The sequence below is a fragment of the Garra rufa genome, chromosome 1, assembly GCF_049309525.1.
Source record: "Garra rufa chromosome 1, GarRuf1.0, whole genome shotgun sequence".
Classification (NCBI taxonomy): Eukaryota; Metazoa; Chordata; class Actinopteri; order Cypriniformes; family Cyprinidae; genus Garra; species Garra rufa.
The window spans coordinates 70,479,912-70,498,602 of record NC_133361.1 but is presented as its reverse complement, the minus strand read 5'-3'; the positions used below and the strand labels follow the sequence as shown (position 1 = coordinate 70,498,602).

General features: G+C 42.4%; 14 non-coding genes across 14 annotated transcripts; 2 read left to right on the top strand and 12 right to left on the bottom strand.

Annotated features, from left to right (window-relative positions):
- Window positions 1-771: 771 nt before the first annotated feature.
- On the bottom strand, window positions 772-912 carry LOC141285978 (U4 spliceosomal RNA). The gene has a single exon (XR_012339106.1). It is a non-coding gene; the product is annotated as a U4 spliceosomal RNA (small nuclear RNA).
- Window positions 913-7,311: 6,399 nt separating this feature from the next.
- Window positions 7,312-7,384, bottom strand: trnak-cuu (transfer RNA lysine (anticodon CUU)). The gene has a single exon. It is a non-coding gene; the product is annotated as a tRNA-Lys (tRNA).
- Window positions 7,385-8,613: 1,229 nt separating this feature from the next.
- On the bottom strand, window positions 8,614-8,829 carry LOC141348050 (small nucleolar RNA U3). The gene has a single exon (XR_012357453.1). It is a non-coding gene; the product is annotated as a small nucleolar RNA U3 (small nucleolar RNA).
- A 973-nt stretch (window positions 8,830-9,802) lies between these two features.
- LOC141284599 (U4 spliceosomal RNA) lies at window positions 9,803-9,943 on the bottom strand. Its single transcript, XR_012338455.1, has one exon. It is a non-coding gene; the product is annotated as a U4 spliceosomal RNA (small nuclear RNA).
- A 490-nt stretch (window positions 9,944-10,433) lies between these two features.
- Window positions 10,434-10,515, top strand: trnas-gcu (transfer RNA serine (anticodon GCU)). Its single transcript has one exon. It is a non-coding gene; the product is annotated as a tRNA-Ser (tRNA).
- Window positions 10,516-11,004: 489 nt separating this feature from the next.
- LOC141286232 (U4 spliceosomal RNA) lies at window positions 11,005-11,143 on the bottom strand. The gene has a single exon (XR_012339242.1). It is a non-coding gene; the product is annotated as a U4 spliceosomal RNA (small nuclear RNA).
- Window positions 11,144-11,725: 582 nt separating this feature from the next.
- On the bottom strand, window positions 11,726-11,799 carry trnan-guu (transfer RNA asparagine (anticodon GUU)). The gene has a single exon. It is a non-coding gene; the product is annotated as a tRNA-Asn (tRNA).
- A 191-nt stretch (window positions 11,800-11,990) lies between these two features.
- trnak-cuu (transfer RNA lysine (anticodon CUU)) lies at window positions 11,991-12,063 on the bottom strand. The gene has a single exon. It is a non-coding gene; the product is annotated as a tRNA-Lys (tRNA).
- A 1,229-nt stretch (window positions 12,064-13,292) lies between these two features.
- Window positions 13,293-13,508, bottom strand: LOC141348028 (small nucleolar RNA U3). The gene has a single exon (XR_012357451.1). It is a non-coding gene; the product is annotated as a small nucleolar RNA U3 (small nucleolar RNA).
- Window positions 13,509-14,481: 973 nt separating this feature from the next.
- On the bottom strand, window positions 14,482-14,622 carry LOC141284593 (U4 spliceosomal RNA). The gene has a single exon (XR_012338454.1). It is a non-coding gene; the product is annotated as a U4 spliceosomal RNA (small nuclear RNA).
- A 490-nt stretch (window positions 14,623-15,112) lies between these two features.
- trnas-gcu (transfer RNA serine (anticodon GCU)) lies at window positions 15,113-15,194 on the top strand. Its single transcript has one exon. It is a non-coding gene; the product is annotated as a tRNA-Ser (tRNA).
- Window positions 15,195-15,683: 489 nt separating this feature from the next.
- LOC141286221 (U4 spliceosomal RNA) lies at window positions 15,684-15,822 on the bottom strand. The gene has a single exon (XR_012339241.1). It is a non-coding gene; the product is annotated as a U4 spliceosomal RNA (small nuclear RNA).
- Window positions 15,823-16,404: 582 nt separating this feature from the next.
- Window positions 16,405-16,478, bottom strand: trnan-guu (transfer RNA asparagine (anticodon GUU)). The gene has a single exon. It is a non-coding gene; the product is annotated as a tRNA-Asn (tRNA).
- A 1,471-nt stretch (window positions 16,479-17,949) lies between these two features.
- Window positions 17,950-18,165, bottom strand: LOC141348017 (small nucleolar RNA U3). Its single transcript, XR_012357450.1, has one exon. It is a non-coding gene; the product is annotated as a small nucleolar RNA U3 (small nucleolar RNA).
- Window positions 18,166-18,691: the final 526 nt, after the last annotated feature.

Genomic DNA, 18,691 nt, shown 5'->3' with positions numbered 1-18,691 from the left:
GGGAGGGTGACTCCAAGGGTCAAAACATCCAGAGGCTGGCCAGGTGCTGGTACGCTTAAAAGAGAATGTCTACAAATTTCAACCACCTGAGGGCAACTCTGGACAGTATGAGAGTTACCAGAAAGCCAAAAAAATCTTTGTCGTTCGGTTCCTTTTGCACTGGACCTTAATCTAGGTCCTGGGGACCCCATGCTGAACTTTTTGTGTGTCCTCCTTATCTAACACACTAAGAACAGTTCTTTGAGTTCTCTACTAATGAGCTGATGATCTGAATCTGGAGTGCTAAATAAAAGACTCCACGTAATATGACGAGGTGGCCGAGTGGTTAAGGCGATGGACTGCTAATCCATTGTGCTCTGCACGCGTGTCCAGTTAAGTGAGCTGATGGTCTAAATTGGGAGTGTTAAATAAAAGGGACGGGCAAAATGAAAGGTGGTCGAGTGGTTAAGGCGACGCAAAGCTAATCTGTCGTGCTTGGCACGCCTTGGTTTGTGGGGGTTCGAATCCCATCCTCTTCATTTGATGCTTTAGCACCACTGAGAGCCCACTGGAACAGACAGGCCCAACCTGTTTACGATGGGTAGCGGAGAGCTGTGATTGTGCGGTAGTTTATTGATACCTGCCGCAAAGTCTTGAGAACATATTGACAAAACAACAAATCTTCTGGCTCCGGCACGCTATGATCTGTAGACACCTCTTTGACGAGGACCAACAACCAGCCACTCCAACAAAAGGAAACAAAACGAAGCAAAACTATCTTTTTCAAGAAGCGTCCAGAGAGACCGGCAAAAACTGTCGAAGCCGACTGTATTTCAAATCATCCCGATGGGATATCGGGGGAAAGTTTTCAACCAGCAATGATCACTCCTCAGATAAACCACACAAGCTACAACATTGCCTCTGCGATAGAATACCGGTGACGGTCGTGACCTTTTCGTGCACCTACGTGGATGTGAACCGACAAGGTGGTAGCAAGCTGGATGAGCCCCAGAGACAGATCATCAGTGAAGACCTCTTCACCTGGACGGCCATCGACGCAAGACTGTGAAAACCAGATCCTCTCCAATCTGACACTGTGGCAACATGGAACTTTTGCATCTACATTAATATTAGTCTGTTTCTTCTTATTCTGAGGTCACCGTAGCCGCCAGATCCATTCTGTATTCCGATCAGATGGTCACTGCAGTCCCCCGGATCCAGTCCGTACCAAGAGCAGATGGTGGATCAGCACCTTCAGCCGAATGTCAGCGGATACCATGTCAACTAGATGAGTCCCAGAGACAGATCATCAGTAAAGAATGAATCCACATGCCACAGCAAACTCGAGCTGGTGAAAATGTTCATCAAACACCCGCCGCTGACTTCTTTTAAAACAAGCCAGCTTATTGAAGGTGCACAGGATAAACGCCCTGAGAAAGCTGTGCCTCGGCATAGGCGTTAGTGGACACCTGACGCGCGGGCAAAACACCGGCATTTCACACGTCCCTGGGTGGGCTCGAACCACCAATTTTATGAATTTTATCTCTTTGTCCTTTATAGCAATGTTTTTGGAGTGTATATTTACAATAAATTATCTGAAAAAAAATGTTTTCTCTATTTTCCTGTACATTTATATGGGGGTAAGGATGATCACAAGCTTCCCAGTTCATATTACAGTGTTGCCAAAGATTGAAGTGTTTACTGAATGTTTTATTTATCAGTAATTATCACATAAATAATGTCCAAATGAATGAAATCATTTTTGAAATGACAAATTAATATTTTATTAGATTTATATTACTGATTATTGATATTTTATTCAAAGTTTTTGCACTTTAAATATATTTTCGGCTAAAAACTTAAAACTTATAGTACAAAAAATTGTACATTTATGTATTAAATCATCCCCAAATTTATCAACATTTTTAAAAGGGCGTATAACTGTTTAATGATACTGTAACAATGACAAACAAAAAGAGTTATTTGATCATGACCAAACTTTTATTTTTCAATCAGTCAAAGCCAATTATTCATTATTCTTTTTTTTTTTACATTTTTATTCTTGTAGTTATGTTGCATGTGCAGAAAACAGAATATTACCTCTTAATAATAATTTGCAAGTGCAAAAGAACAGAAAACAGAACTATACATATAAACAAAACCGTCCAATGTCCATGGCTCTTGTGCATTAACTGCAAGTGAAAAGAACAGAAAGCACAAAACAATACAAATGAATAAAACTTTAAAATATTAATGACTCCTGTCCTGTGCATGTTTTGCAAGTACTAAAGAACAGAAAACCAAACTATACTATTAAATAAAACTGTCTTAATGTCCATGGCACTAGTGCATTCATTGCAAGTTCAAAAGAACAGAAAGCAGAAAACAATGCACATAAATAAAACTTTATCCCCTTTCTTTTTTGGACTCTTATGGATGGCACAGAGCTTGAAATGGTCTCTATCAGGCGACAACAATCCGACCACTGGGCACGTGGGGCAGTGGTGGTGAATGTATGCCTCTTCACGCTCTCCACCCCTGGAGTGAACCTGTGTCCAGCCTGCTCTGGTGTCTGGCAGCAAACATCACTCTCTTCTTATCATAATCCAGCAGGTTCTGCCAACTATATTGCTCACCTAAGCAGAGAGAGCATATAATACAAGGCAAATGAGAAAACAAAACAAGTGGTAGTGTTAACATATGACAGATCAAGTAGAGAAACTGACCTGATGGTTGGTGAGAGCCAGAGATGGCTGATTCCTGAGCTCCACAAGATACTCTGCAAGGCTGTCCACTTTGTCCAGCACACAAGCACTATGCAAAGCCTGTGAGAAAAATACAAACAAAAAGAAAAAAATGAAATGAACAACATTATGAGTTCAGTGAAGTGGGACAAAAAACCCAAAACAAATAAATATATATATATTTTTTTCTAGATGTTTTTTTTTTTTGTCAACTTCAGTCAAAAAGCTTGTCTTCTTCATCCTCGCCTTCATCCACATCCTCCAGCATGTTCTCTGTCTCTTCTGAGTCAGGGTCCACTACCAGGGGCTGTCCAGTCTGACCCAGGAGGTAGTCAACACCAAGCAGCTCTCCTATGAAAAAATAATAATAAATAAAACACACAAATACAGGATTAGTCAAAAGTTTGGACACATGACTATTTTTAATGTTTTTGAAAGAAGTGTCTTATGCTCATCAGTCCTGCATTTATTAAATAAAAAATATAAAAAACATTAATAATATTATACAATGTTAATACAGTTTAAATTTACAGTTACATGTACTTTAAATTTAATTTATTCCTGTCATCAACGCTGAATATATTTAGCAATCATTTTAGAAATCATTAAAAAGTTATATAAAGAACAGCATTAGAAATCAAATAGAAAATCTTCTGTAACGATATACAGTACTGTTCAAAAAAAATTTTTAAGAAATTAATTCTGTTGTTTTTAACTTTTTCATCATCAATGAATTCTGCAAAACGTATCACAGTTTTCATTAAAAAATAAATACAAATATGCAGTACAAATTAATTATATTGCTGTTTTTCTGTATTTTGTATCAAATAAATGCAGGCTGAATGAGCAAAAGGCACTTCTTTCAAAAACATTAAACACAGTCACGTGTAAAAATGTTTGACAAATAATGTACACATTCATATTCTACAATGAGAGACAGGTAACTTTACCTTCTGGTAGAGGCTGTACCACTTCCGCTGCCGTGGCGCTGGTCTGTTGCCTCCAGACGGACAAACCCCAGAGCTGGCAAAAGCCCTCAACCTGGCCATCCACTCGCCATCACCCATGACCTTGTGGCTCTTTGGCTTAGTGCTCATCTAAATATAATAGGAAAATAATAGTTAGTAATGTGCATTTTGCAGGTATTGGACAACTACACAAATGTTTTTAATTTTTTTATAATGATACAACGATATATATTCAAGCTGACTAAATAATGGCATCCATTACAACAATTAAACATTATTTTATTGCTAATAAAGCAAAACAAGGTTACACATTTATTTAAACTTTTTAACATTTTAACTACAATTATACATATAAGTATTTGAATATGAAATTACTACATGCAGTTATGATAGGGATAAGATTATTGTTTTGTTTGGTTTACAGTTAGTTGCATCCAATTATGCATAATTTACTGTTATTACTATAGTAACTACATATAGCATGTATTAATGACAATGTGAAATAAAGTACATTGTTAGTTAAAAGCTGTGGTTATACATTTGATAATCAATCTGAGAAAAACAAAAACAAAGAACATAGTAAGTACACTTTACTTAAACCATGGTTAATTTTTGTAAGGGATGTCTATATAACATTACATTTTCATTTAAATTATTATTTGCATCTGTGTTTATATAAATAGTAATCCATCTGCAAACACAAAACTTGATTACTACTTCACACATAGCAAAATCACATTAAATGTTAATTGGAAATGATAATGTCTACAACTAAACATATTTTTTAAATCCAAATCAAATTTTAAATAGAATAGATGTGTTTACTATGCAAAACTACAGGCAAATGGTGTTTTATATGTGAGATTATAGGCAAATCATGGAAACAAAACATGATTACTACACTTTCACTATAGTAAAAGCATGGTAAATTACTTGTTTATTTATAGTAAGACTGTGTTTACACTTAAAGAACGAGTAAACTGAGTTTAATAAGTACGATTACAGGCACAATTATGTTTAATATGTGAGATTTTAGGCAAATCATGGAAACAAAACATGATTACTACACTTTCACTATAGTAAAAGCATGGTAAATTACTTGTTTATTAGTAAGACTGTGTTTACACTTAAAGAACGAGTAAACTGAGTTTAATAACGATTACAGGCACAATTATGTTTAATATGTGAGATTTTAGGCAAGTCGTGAAAAGGAAACATGATTACTACACTTTCACTATAGTAAAGCCATGGTAAATGACGACAAACACAAGCGCAACGGTTTTTGTTGTTGCTGTTCATTCAGATTTTCATTTATAGTAAGACTGTGTTCATACAGTTGTAATCGATCAGCCAAAAACACAACATGGTTACTCAGGGCTGCCAACTTTTGACTTCAGCTTGGAGTGAGAATTCCCACAGCCGTCCCTGTAGGGGGGTCCGGGGGCATGCTCCCCCATAAGAAAATTTTGTACATTTTACAGTTAAATTCATCTATCTGGTGCACTTTGAGAGTTCACAATTAAGAACTCCAATACAGTTTCAGTGTGCAATCTAAACAAAGAAAAAAGCTGGTCAATTGACTTGATCTTGAGGTTTAAAGGGGACTCAATCCTCTTTTTAGTGTGATGGTGTCTCAGTCTAAATTACTCTCACACTGGTATATTTAGAAACCATACAATTTAGAATTAAAAAAGAATTAGAAAGAACAATAATAATAATATTTTTATATTAACAACAGTAATGTTGAAAATTCTGTAAAGTAAATAAAAACAAGTATTTCACCGGTATGTTATTTTACCTTTTTCTACAGTTTTCTACATTTTTTGGTGATTTGAGAAAATTTACCAGCCATAAATATTTTTCCTGGCCATGAAACTGTTTTTGCAGAGGCTGCTACTACAACAACTAAACATTTTTAATAATAATAATAATAATAATAATAAAAAAAATACATTGAAAATTAGAACTAAACACTGCATTTTAATCTTGATACAAGCAAAGATGCTACACACGTTCGCATGAGCAGTGTGTGATACTGTTTTTATCATAAAATGATGTAAAGTAACTGTTGCAGTGCTGCAAAACTGTTCACTTTTTACCACAACAAGAAACGCAAATTTACAGTAAAAGAATTGCAAGATTTAGTCATTATACTTTTATAAATAATTACAGCCGCATTTATATATATATATATATATATATTTATTTATTTATTTTTTTGACACGAAACATTCAAATATTTTGCTGTTGATATATTAGTCTGCTGTTCTGAGAAAATAACTTTTTCTCATTTTCGAAAAAGAATCCTTCATTCATGAGATTTATCACTCTCGAAACTTTGCTTCCTGTACCCGGTATACAGCCGTTAGGAGGACGAAAAACAAAACTTTTATTCAAATTCTGAACGGATTATATGTAGCCTTGGAGTGCACAATAGCCCTTCCTTGATAATCACTAAAACGTGTCGCTTCAGTTAATCGCAAAAGTCCTTTTATTATCAATGAACCGCTTATATTATTTACAGTTAGAGGACTGGCAAGTGCAATCTGGCGTTTAGAGGTGAGTGAATTCAGAACGCAATGGCCAATCACAGGCGTTCTATATCAACATATATGTCTGTGATTGGCTACATTGCTCAGCGCTACGAAAACACGTTGTCTTTTGGCGATTTCCAGAGCACAAACACAAATACGCACTGGAGCTTTTGCCAAATCTGTTTAGCCAATATCTTATATTATTACAGTTTTAACTGAGGGTGCTTTTGACTGCGTGAGAAAATGGATGTGTGGCGTGAGAGCGTGTGAAAAGTGTCAATTGCGTGAGTCTCACGCTGAATGCGTGAGAGTTGGCAGCCCTGGGTTACTACGATTCACTATAGTAAAAACAAGGTAAATTGTTATAAGAAATGACTGCACTTACAGTTGAAACGCGTTTTTCCCCCATTTAAATCGAACGTAAGAACGTGTAAATAGACTTTAGAAAGTTAGATTACATTTAAAAGGTGTTTCATTATGGGCAATTCGCGAGTCAAAAGTTTGTGAACGCCAAACACGGATGAACGACGGACGAAAACGTAACGAGTTACCAATTGAGAACATTGTAAACAGAGTGAAAGAAAGAAGAAAACATGTATTACTTACTTTGAAAAGTTATCCTATATTCTGTTCGTCTGATTTTTGAACCTGACTTAGAATGAAACTAAGCACGATGAGTGGCTCTCAACAATGGAGCTCGAGTGATGCGATTGGCTCTCATCCATTCTCACAATGGACGGCGAGCGACGCGATTGGCTCTCATCCATTCTCACAATGGACGGCGAGCGACGCGATTGGCTCTCATTCATTCTCACAATGGACGGCGAGATCGGCGATTGGACGAGGAGACGGCCGCGGAAACAGACGATCCTGCTCCAGGTAGCGCCACAGAGACAGCCGCTGTGTGTCTGCTGCCGCCGGATCACGGTTGTAAAAGCAAGGGTTAGGGTTAGGGATTAGAATCGCACGTACTAACAGGCTGTTTTGAAAGATGTTTCCGGAGCTCGCAAAATCCACTTAGCCTGTGCGGAGAATGGGCACGCTGGAGCCCGCCACCCTGTTGGGAAGAAAGAGCGCCAACAGAGCCGCCCAACGTGGGGCTCGAACCCACGACCCTGAGATTAAGAGTCTCATGCTCTACCGACTGAGCTAGCCGGGCTGGTTGTGGTCTCCTTCACCGGGTCGGACGCAGTTTTCATCGGCTCCCAAATGACACAGGCGAAACGGAGGCTCTCGCGTTGTGCAAGACTGTCGAGCCGTCCCGTGGGTAGTGCTTAGAGCAGGCTTAGAGTTTTCTTCTGTCAGTTTTGACCCAATCTGTTATTGGGAAGCGCAGTTTGACCCAGCAGTGCGGGCCAACAACATGTTCTGTCTTGCCGCGTGAAGGCGGTTCAATGCTTTGGTCAGCGTATGGTTGAGATGTGATTTTCCACCAATTTGGGGCACCTTTCTTATGGAAATCAAGGATAAATCTATATAAGGATAAGGATAAATCTTCTATATTTCGGTGGTCTTTTGCAAACACTAGATTTATATGTCAGTTCCAACATAACACCGACTGTTACGCAACAGTCCCGGGATCGTTAATAGTTACGCCTCCAACATTTGCATCGCCCAATCATCGGTAACGTCAGTACATCAGTAAAACAAGGCAAGCCACTGAAGGGACACGGTTAGCTTAATGCTAGCGCTAGCCTGTTACATTGCAGTACAAAAGATATCACTTACCACATAAACAGAGAGATGACTGTGCTGATGATGGTGAATGATGGAGAAATAACTGCGCTGATGATGGCGAATGATTTACAGATCCAGAGTATCACCGAGAAGCAGCTGAACTTGTGTGGTAAGAAGCGCTCCCTCTGCATTATAACTTTACACAGAGCACATGGATCACAGTAATGAGACTAAAATGTCTGCGATACAAAACGGCAGATTCAACAAACCACATATTAAAAGCCGCTAGAGCTCGTAATTAAATAAATATTTTTATCAATGTGCCAGCTATAGAGATGAGCAGCTCTGTGAAACAGCCAATCGGAGCAGAGCTCATTAATATTCATGAAGCTTCCAAAAAAGGCAATAACAGAGCATTTCATTCTAGGGACAAATCCTAGGGTTGTAAATGGTCCTGTAAAACCGTTTCTGGAGATTGTTTGCCCTTTCCTATGCCATATACCTTCTATGCAGATATCAAAGAACAAATTAAAATATTCTCTCAATGCATTTTATGGCAACTTTAAGTTGATAGAACCAGCTGACATCTTATCCTGACATTCTGAATATCAAGGATGGTGACACCCACCAACAAAAATGTAAAAAAAAAAAAAAAAATCTCAATCATAACGACTCATAAGATTTTTAATCTGATATTTACATTTTTCAGAGACCACTCTGACCATACTCTCTTCTTCTACGCTGCTTAAATGCCACACAGAACGTTCATCAATGGTGTGGAGCATATGAAATAAACCATTATTCCACACCCGATTCACGCTCAGAAAAGAGTATCAAAGCTCATCATCGTAGTTTGGGAGACACTACACTTTTGAAACACATTTCCTAGTTAGAAACTATAGAAATGATCCCTGAAAGTATAGTCTTGACCTCCATTTTGCAAAACCAGCTTAGGCGAGTTCTGACACTTTGAGTCTCAGAGATGGTTACAACCTAACAACAGAGATGAGAAAAGTTACATTTGAAACATCATTAGAGTCCTAAAATTTTGTTTGTAATTTTAGTTGGATGCAGTTTTCATTGGCCCCCAAATTACACAGGCGAAACTGAGGCTCTCGCGTTGTGCGAGACTGTCAACCCGTCCCGTGGGTAGGGCTTAAAGCAGGCTTAGAGATTTCTTCTGTCAGTTTTGACCCAATCTGTTTTTGGGAAGCGCAGTTTGACCCAGCAGTGCGGGCCAACAACATGTTCTGTTTTGCCGCGTGAAGGCGGTTTAATGCTTTGGACAGCGTATGGTTGAGATGTGATTTTCCACCAATTTGGGGCACCTTTCTTATGGAAATCAAGGATGATTTCATGGGAAATGGCAAACTGGTGTAGCGTTTGGCTAATAAGCTAAAGCTACAAAGGATGTACCGGTGCCCCGTCGTCCGAGCAGAATCCACATTCGGCCGTAATCGGAGGTTACTACTAACGTTCGATTGTGTCTCATAGGGAGTTTGGCGCAGGGCCTCAGTGGAAAACAGGCCCTCGGCGGCTGAAACAAAAGACGAAGAATGCATCCACATGCACATGAATCAGGAATGTTAAATAAAGAAACCCCGCCGGATGACGAGGTGGTCCAGTGGTTAAGGCGGTGGAAGGCTAATACATTGTGCTCGACACGCATTCGAAGCTTTAGCGCCACTGAGAGGCCACCGGACCAGACAGGCCCAACATGTTTACGATGGGTAACGGTGAGCTGTAATTGCGTTGCAGTTTAACGATACTTGTCTTGAGAACATATTGACAAAACAACAAACCTTCTGGCTCTGGCGCACTATCATCAGCAGACCGTTTTTTTGGCGAGGAAAAAAAACCCTAAATGAAACAAGGCTATATTTCTCAACAAAACTCTAAGCCTCCAGAGAGACTAGCAAAAATTGCCAAAGATAACTGTATTTCAAGTCATCCTGGCGGGGTATTGGGTAAAGTTTTCAACCAGCAATGATCGCGCCTCGGACAAACCTCATAGGCTACAATATTGCCTCTGCGAAAGAATGCAGGCGACGGTCGTGACCTTTGTCTGCACCTACGTGGATGTGAACCGACAAGGTGGTAGCAAGCTTTAAACTGCCGCACAAACAGTCTCCTGCCACGGGTTGCTGCACCGTGTTTCTACGGAACAGATTAGAGGTGTGTAAAAGACGGCTCATTCACTATTCCCTCTGTGCTCAAAACAGCCAGCTGAAAGCACGGCAGCAGCAGCTGAAAAGGTCCGCAGCATGGCCTATCTCGGTCAGCAAGGGGACGGGGTGGCCGAGTGGTTAAGGCGATGGACTGCTAATCCATTTTGCTCTGTGCAATGGTTGGAATCCATTCTTGTCGTTCGGTTCCTTTAGCACTGGACCTTAATCCGGGTCCTGGGGACCCCATGCTAAACTTTTTGTGTGTCCTCCTTATCTAACACACTCAGTTCAGTTCTTTGAGTTCTCCACTAATGAACTGATGATCTGAATCAGGAGTGCTAAATAAAAAATGCCACGTAAAATGACGAGGTGGCCGAGTGGTTAAGGCGATGGACTGCTAATCCATTGTGCTCTGCACGCGTGGGTTCGAATCCCATCCTCGTCGTTCGGCTCCTTTAGCAGTAATCCTCGTCCTGGGGACCCCACTCTGCGCTTTTTGTGTCTTCCTTATCTGACACACTCAGTTCAGTTCACTGAGTGCTCTACTAATGAGCCGATGGTCTGAATCGGGAGTGTTAAATAAAAGGACCACGGAAAGTGACGGGGTGGTCGAGTGGTTAAGGCGATGCAAGGCTAATCCGTTGTGCTAGGCTCACCTTGGTTTGTGTGGGTTTGAATCCCGTCCTCTTCATTTGATGATTTAGCACCACTGAGAGCCCACCAGAACAGACAGGCCCAACCTGTTTACGATGGGTAGCGGTGAGCTGTGATTGTGCTGTAGTTTAATGATACCTGCAGCGAAGTCTTGAGAGCATATTGACAAAACAACAAATCTTCTGGCTCCGGCACGCTATGATCTGTAGACACCTCTTTGACGAGGACCAACAACCAGCCACTCTAACAAAACGAAGCAAAACTTTGTTTTTCAAGAAGCGTCCAGAGAGACCGGCAAAAACTGAGAAGCTGACTGTATTTCAAATCATCCAGATGGGATATCGGGGAAAGTTTACAACCAGCAATGATCACACCTCAGATAAACCACACAAGCTACAACATTGCCTCTGCGATAGAATACCGGTGACGGTCGTGACCTTTTCTTGCAGCTACGTGGATGTGATCCGACAAGGTGATAGCAAGCTGGATGAGCCCCAGAGACAGATCATCAGTGAAGACCTCTTCACCTAGACGGCCATCGACGCAAGACTGTGAAAACCAGATCCTCTCCAATCTGACACTGTGGCAACATGGAACTTTTGCATCTACATTAAAATTAGTCTGTTTGTTCTTATTCTGAGGTCACCGTAGCCGCCATATCCATTCTGTATTCCGATTAGATGGTCACTGCAGTCCCCCGGATCCAGTCCGTACCAAGAGCAGATGGTGGATCAGCACCTTCAGCCGAATGTCAGCGGATACCATGTCAACTAGATGAGCCCCAGAGACAGATCATCAGTAAAGAATGAATCCACATGCCACAGCAAACTCGAGCTGGTGAAAATGTTCACCAAACACCCGCCGCTGACTTCTTTTAAAAGAAGCCAGCTTATTGAAGGTGCACAGGATAAACGCCCTGAGAAAGCTGTGCCTCGCAACCCTAAGAATGGCATAGGCGCTAGTGGACACCTGACGCGCGTGCAAAACACCGGCATTTCACACGTCCCTGGGTGGGCTCGAACCACCAACCTTTCGGTTAACAGCCGAACGCGCTAACTGATTGCGCCACAGAGACAGACATTGTGCATCTGCTGCCGCGGGATCACGGTTGTAAAAGCAAGGGTTAGGGTTAGGGATTAGAATCGCACGTACTAACAGGCTGTTTTGAAAGATGTTTCCGGAGCTCGCAAAATCCACTTAGCCTGTGCGGAGAATGGGCACGCTGGAGCCCGCCACCCTGTTGGGAAGAAAGAGCGCCAACAGAGCCGCCCAACGTGGGGCTCGAACCCACGACCCTGAGATTAAGAGTCTCATGCTCTACCGACTGAGCTAGCCGGGCTGGTTGTGGTCTCCTTCACCGGGTCGGACGCAGTTTTCATCGGCTCCCAAATGACACAGGCGAAACGGAGGCTCTCGCGTTGTGCAAGACTGTCGAGCCGTCCCGTGGGTAGTGCTTAGAGCAGGCTTAGAGTTTTCTTCTGTCAGTTTTGACCCAATCTGTTATTGGGAAGCGCAGTTTGACCCAGCAGTGCGGGCCAACAACATGTTCTGTCTTGCCGCGTGAAGGCGGTTCAATGCTTTGGTCAGCGTATGGTTGAGATGTGATTTTCCACCAATTTGGGGCACCTTTCTTATGGAAATCAAGGATAAATCTATATAAGGATAAGGATAAATCTTCTATATTTCGGTGGTCTTTTGCAAACACTAGATTTATATGTCAGTTCCAACATAACACCGACTGTTACGCAACAGTCCCGGGATCGTTAATAGTTACGCCTCCAACATTTGCATCGCCCAATCATCGGTAACGTCAGTACATCAGTAAAACAAGGCAAGCCACTGAAGGGACACGGTTAGCTTAATGCTAGCGCTAGCCTGTTACATTGCAGTACAAAAGATATCACTTACCACATAAACAGAGAGATGACTGTGCTGATGATGGTGAATGATGGAGAAATAACTGCGCTGATGATGGCGAATGATTTACAGATCCAGAGTATCACCGAGAAGCAGCTGAACTTGTGTGGTAAGAAGCGCTCCCTCTGCATTATAACTTTACACAGAGCACATGGATCACAGTAATGAGACTAAAATGTCTGCGATACAAAACGGCAGATTCAACAAACCACATATTAAAAGCCGCTAGAGCTCCTAATTAAATAAATATTTTTATCAATGTGCCAGCTATAGAGATGAGCAGCTCTGTGAAACAGCCAATCGGAGCAGAGCTCATTAATATTCATGAAGCTTCCAAAAAAGGCAATAACAGAGCATTTCATTCTAGGGACAAATCCTAGGGTTGTAAATGGTCCTGTAAAACCGTTTCTGGAGATTGTTTGCCCTTTCCTATGCCATATACCTTCTATGCAGATATCAAAGAACAAATTAAAATATTCTCTCAATGCATTTTATGGCAACTTTAAGTTGATAGAACCAGCTGACATCTTATCCTGAAATTCTGAATATCAAGGATGGTGACACCCACCAACAAAAATGTAAAAAAAAAAAAAAAAATCTCAATCATAACGACTCATAAGATTTTTAATCTGATATTTACATTTTTCAGAGACCACTCTGACCATACTCTCTTCTTCTACGCTGCTTAAATGCCACACAGAACGTTCATCAATGGTGTGGAGCATATGAAATAAACCATTATTCCACACCCGATTCACGCTCAGAAAAGAGTATCAAAGCTCATCATCGTAGTTTGGGAGACACTACACTTTTGAAACACATTTCCTAGTTAGAAACTATAGAAATGATCCCTGAAAGTATAGTCTTGACCTCCATTTTGCAAAACCAGCTTAGGCGAGTTCTGACACTTTGAGTCTCAGAGATGGTTACAACCTAACAACAGAGATGAGAAAAGTTACATTTGAAACATCATTAGAGTCCTAAAATTTTGTTTGTAATTTTAGTTGGATGCAGTTTTCATTGGCCCCCAAATTACACAGGCGAAACTGAGGCTCTCGCGTTGTGCGAGACTGTCAACCCGTCCCGTGGGTAGGGCTTAAAGCAGGCTTAGAGATTTCTTCTGTCAGTTTTGACCCAATCTGTTTTTGGGAAGCGCAGTTTGACCCAGCAGTGCGGGCCAACAACATGTTCTGTTTTGCCGCGTGAAGGCGGTTTAATGCTTTGGACAGCGTATGGTTGAGATGTGATTTTCCACCAATTTGGGGCACCTTTCTTATGGAAATCAAGGATGATTTCATGGGAAATGGCAAACTGGTGTAGCGTTTGGCTAATAAGCTAAAGCTACAAAGGATGTACCGGTGCCCCGTCGTCCGAGCAGAATCCACATTCGGCCGTAATCGGAGGTTACTACTAACGTTCGATTGTGTCTCATAGGGAGTTTGGCGCAGGGCCTCAGTGGAAAACAGGCCCTCGGCGGCTGAAACAAAAGACGAAGAATGCATCCACATGCACATGAATCAGGAATGTTAAATAAAGAAACCCCGCCGGATGACGAGGTGGTCCAGTGGTTAAGGCGGTGGAAGGCTAATACATTGTGCTCGACACGCATTCGAAGCTTTAGCGCCACTGAGAGGCCACCGGACCAGACAGGCCCAACATGTTTACGATGGGTAACGGTGAGCTGTAATTGCGTTGCAGTTTAACGATACTTGTCTTGAGAACATATTGACAAAACAACAAACCTTCTGGCTCTGGCGCACTATCATCAGCAGACCGTTTTTTTGGCGAGGAAAAAAAACCCTAAACGAAACAAGGCTATATTTCTCAACAAAACTCTAAGCCTCCAGAGAGACTAGCAAAAATTGCCAAAGATAACTGTATTTCAAGTCATCCTGGCGGGGTATTGGGTAAAGTTTTCAACCAGCAATGATCGCGCCTCGGACAAACCTCATAGGCTACAATATTGCCTCTGCGAAAGAATGCAGGCGACGGTCGTGACCTTTGTCTGCACCTACGTGGATGTGAACCGACAAGGTGGTAGCAAGCTTTAAACTGCCGCACAAACAGTCTCCTGCCACGGGTTGCTGCACCGTGTTTCTACGGAACAGATTAGAGGTGTGTAAAAGACGGCTCATTCACTATTCCCTCTGTGCTCAAAACAGCCAGCTGAAAGCACGGCAGCAGCAGCTGAAAAGGTCCGCAGCATGGCCTATCTCGGTCAGCAAGGGGACGGGGTGGCCGAGTGGTTAAGGCGATGGACTGCTAATCCATTTTGCTCTGTGCAATGGTTGGAATCCATTCTTGTCGTTCGGTTCCTTTAGCACTGGACCTTAATCCGGGTCCTGGGGACCCCATGCTAAACTTTTTGTGTGTCCTCCTTATCTAACACACTCAGTTCAGTTCTTTGAGTTCTCCACTAATGAACTGATGATCTGAATCAGGAGTGCTAAATAAAAAATGCCACGTAAAATGACGAGGTGGCCGAGTGGTTAAGGCGATGGACTGCTAATCCATTGTGCTCTGCACGCGTGGGTTCGAATCCCATCCTCGTCGTTCGGCTCCTTTAGCAGTAATCCTCGTCCTGGGGACCCCACTCTGCGCTTTTTGTGTCTTCCTTATCTGACACACTCAGTTCAGTTCACTGAGTGCTCTACTAATGAGCCGATGGTCTGAATCGGGAGTGTTAAATAAAAGGACCACGGAAAGTGACGGGGTGGTCGAGTGGTTAAGGCGATGCAAGGCTAATCCGTTGTGCTAGGCTCACCTTGGTTTGTGTGGGTTTGAATCCCGTCCTCTTCATTTGATGATTTAGCACCACTGAGAGCCCACCAGAACAGACAGGCCCAACCTGTTTACGATGGGTAGCGGTGAGCTGTGATTGTGCTGTAGTTTAATGATACCTGCAGCGAAGTCTTGAGAGCATATTGACAAAACAACAAATCTTCTGGCTCCGGCACGCTATGATCTGTAGACACCTCTTTGACGAGGACCAACAACCAGCCACTCTAACAAAACGAAGCAAAACTTTGTTTTTCAAGAAGCGTCCAGAGAGACCGGCAAAAACTGAGAAGCTGACTGTATTTCAAATCATCCAGATGGGATATCGGGGAAAGTTTACAACCAGCAATGATCACACCTCAGATAAACCACACAAGCTACAACATTGCCTCTGCGATAGAATACCGGTGACGGTCGTGACCTTTTCTTGCAGCTACGTGGATGTGATCCGACAAGGTGATAGCAAGCTGGATGAGCCCCAGAGACAGATCATCAGTGAAGACCTCTTCACCTAGACGGCCATCGACGCAAGACTGTGAAAACCAGATCCTCTCCAATCTGACACTGTGGCAACATGGAACTTTTGCATCTACATTAAAATTAGTCTGTTTGTTCTTATTCTGAGGTCACCGTAGCCGCCATATCCATTCTGTATTCCGATTAGATGGTCACTGCAGTCCCCCGGATCCAGTCCGTACCAAGAGCAGATGGTGGATCAGCACCTTCAGCCGAATGTCAGCGGATACCATGTCAACTAGATGAGCCCCAGAGACAGATCATCAGTAAAGAATGAATCCACATGCCACAGCAAACTCGAGCTGGTGAAAATGTTCACCAAACACCCGCCGCTGACTTCTTTTAAAAGAAGCCAGCTTATTGAAGGTGCACAGGATAAACGCCCTGAGAAAGCTGTGCCTCGCAACCCTAAGAATGGCATAGGCGCTAGTGGACACCTGACGCGCGTGCAAAACACCGGCATTTCACACGTCCCTGGGTGGGCTCGAACCACCAACCTTTCGGTTAACAGCCGAACGCGCTAACTGATTGCGCCACAGAGACAGACATTGCGCATCTGCTGCCGCGGGATCACGGTTGTAAAAGCAAGGGTTAGGGTTAGGGATTAGAATCGCACGTACTAACAGGCTGTTTTGAAAGATGTTTCCGGAGCTCGCAAAATCCACTTAGCCTGTGCGGAGAATGGGCACGCTGGAGCCCGCCACCCTGTTGGGAAGAAAGAGCGCCAACAGAGCCGCCCAACTGAGATTAAGAGTCTCATGCTCTACCGACTGAGCTAGCCGGGCTGGTTGTGGTCTCCTTCACCGGGTCGGACGCAGTTTTCATCGGCTCCCAAATGACACAGGCGAAACGGAGGCTCTCGCGTTGTGCAAGACTGTCGAGCCGTCCCGTGGGTAGTGCTTAGAGCAGGCTTAGAGTTTTCTTCTGTCAGTTTTGACCCAATCTGTTATTGGGAAGCGCAGTTTGACCCAGCAGTGCGGGCCAACAACATGTTCTGTCTTGCCGCGTGAAGGCGGTTCAATGCTTTGGTCAGCGTATGGTTGAGATGTGATTTTCCACCAATTTGGGGCACCTTTCTTATGGAAATCAAGGATAAATCTATATAAGGATAAGGATAAATCTTCTATATTTCGGTGGTCTTTTGCAAACACTAGATTTATATGTCAGTTCCAACATAACACCGACTGTTACGCAACAGTCCCGGGATCGTTAATAGTTACGCCTCCAACATTTGCATCGCCCAATCATCGGTAACGTCAGTACATCAGTAAAACAAGGCAAGCCACTGAAGGGACACGGTTAGCTTAATGCTAGCGCTAGCCTGTTACATTGCAGTACAAAAGATATCACTTACCACATAAACAGAGAGATGACTGTGCTGATGATGGTGAATGATGGAGAAATAACTGCGCTGATGATGGCGAATGATTTACAGATCCAGAGTATCACCGAGAAGCAGCTGAACTTGTGTGGTAAGAAGCGCTCCCTCTGCATTATAACTTTACACAGAGCACATGGATCACAGTAATGAGACTAAAATGTCTGCGATACAAAACGGCAGATTCAACAAACCACATATTAAAAGCCGCTAGAGCTCCTAATTAAATAAATATTTTTATCAATGTGCCAGCTATAGAGATGAGCAGCTCTGTGAAACAGCCAATCGGAGCAGAGCTCATTAATATTCATGAAGCTTCCAAAAAAGGCAATAACAGAGCATTTCATTCTAGGGACAAATCCTAGGGTTGTAAATGGTCCTGTAAAACCGTTTCTGGAGATTGTTTGCCCTTTCCTATGCCATATACCTTCTATGCAGATATCAAAGAACAAATTAAAATATTCTCTCAATGCATTTTATGGCAACTTTAAGTTGATAGAACCAGCTGACATCTTATCCTGACATTCTGAATATCAAGGATGGTGACACCCACCAACAAAAATGTAAAAAAAAAAAAAAAAATCTCAATCATAACGACTCATAAGATTTTTAATCTGATATTTACATTTTTCAGAGACCACTCTGACCATACTCTCTTCTTCTACGCTGCTTAAATGCCACACAGAACGTTCATCAATGGTGTGGAGCATATGAAATAAACCATTATTCCACACCCGATTCACGCTCAGAAAAGAGTATCAAAGCTCATCATCGTAGTTTGGGAGACACTACACTTTTGAAACACATTTCCTAGTTAGAAACTATAGAAATGATCCCTGAAAGTATAGTCTTGACCTCCATTTTGCAAAACCAGCTTAGGCGAGTTCTGACACTTTGAGTCTCAGAGATGGTTACAACCTAACAACAGAGATGAGAAAAGTTACATTTGAAACATCATTAGAGTCCTAAAATTTTGTTTGTAATTTTAGTTGGATGCAGTTTTCATTGGCCCCCAAATTACACAGGCGAAACTGAGGCTCTCGCGTTGTGCGAGACTGTCAACCCGTCCCGTGGGTAGGGCTTAAAGCAGGCTTAGAGATTTCTTCTGTCAGTTTTGACCCAATCTGTTTTTGGGAAGCGCAGTTTGACCCAGCAGTGCGGGCCAACAACATGTTCTGTTTTGCCGCGTGAAGGCGGTTTAATGCTTTGGACAGCGTATGGTTGAGATGTGATTTTCCACCAATTTGGGGCACCTTTCTTATGGAAATCAAGGATGATTTCATGGGAAATGGCAAACTGGTGTAGCGTTTGGCTAATAAGCTAAAGCTACAAAGGATGTACCGGTGCCCCGTCGTCCGAGCAGAATCCACATTCGGCC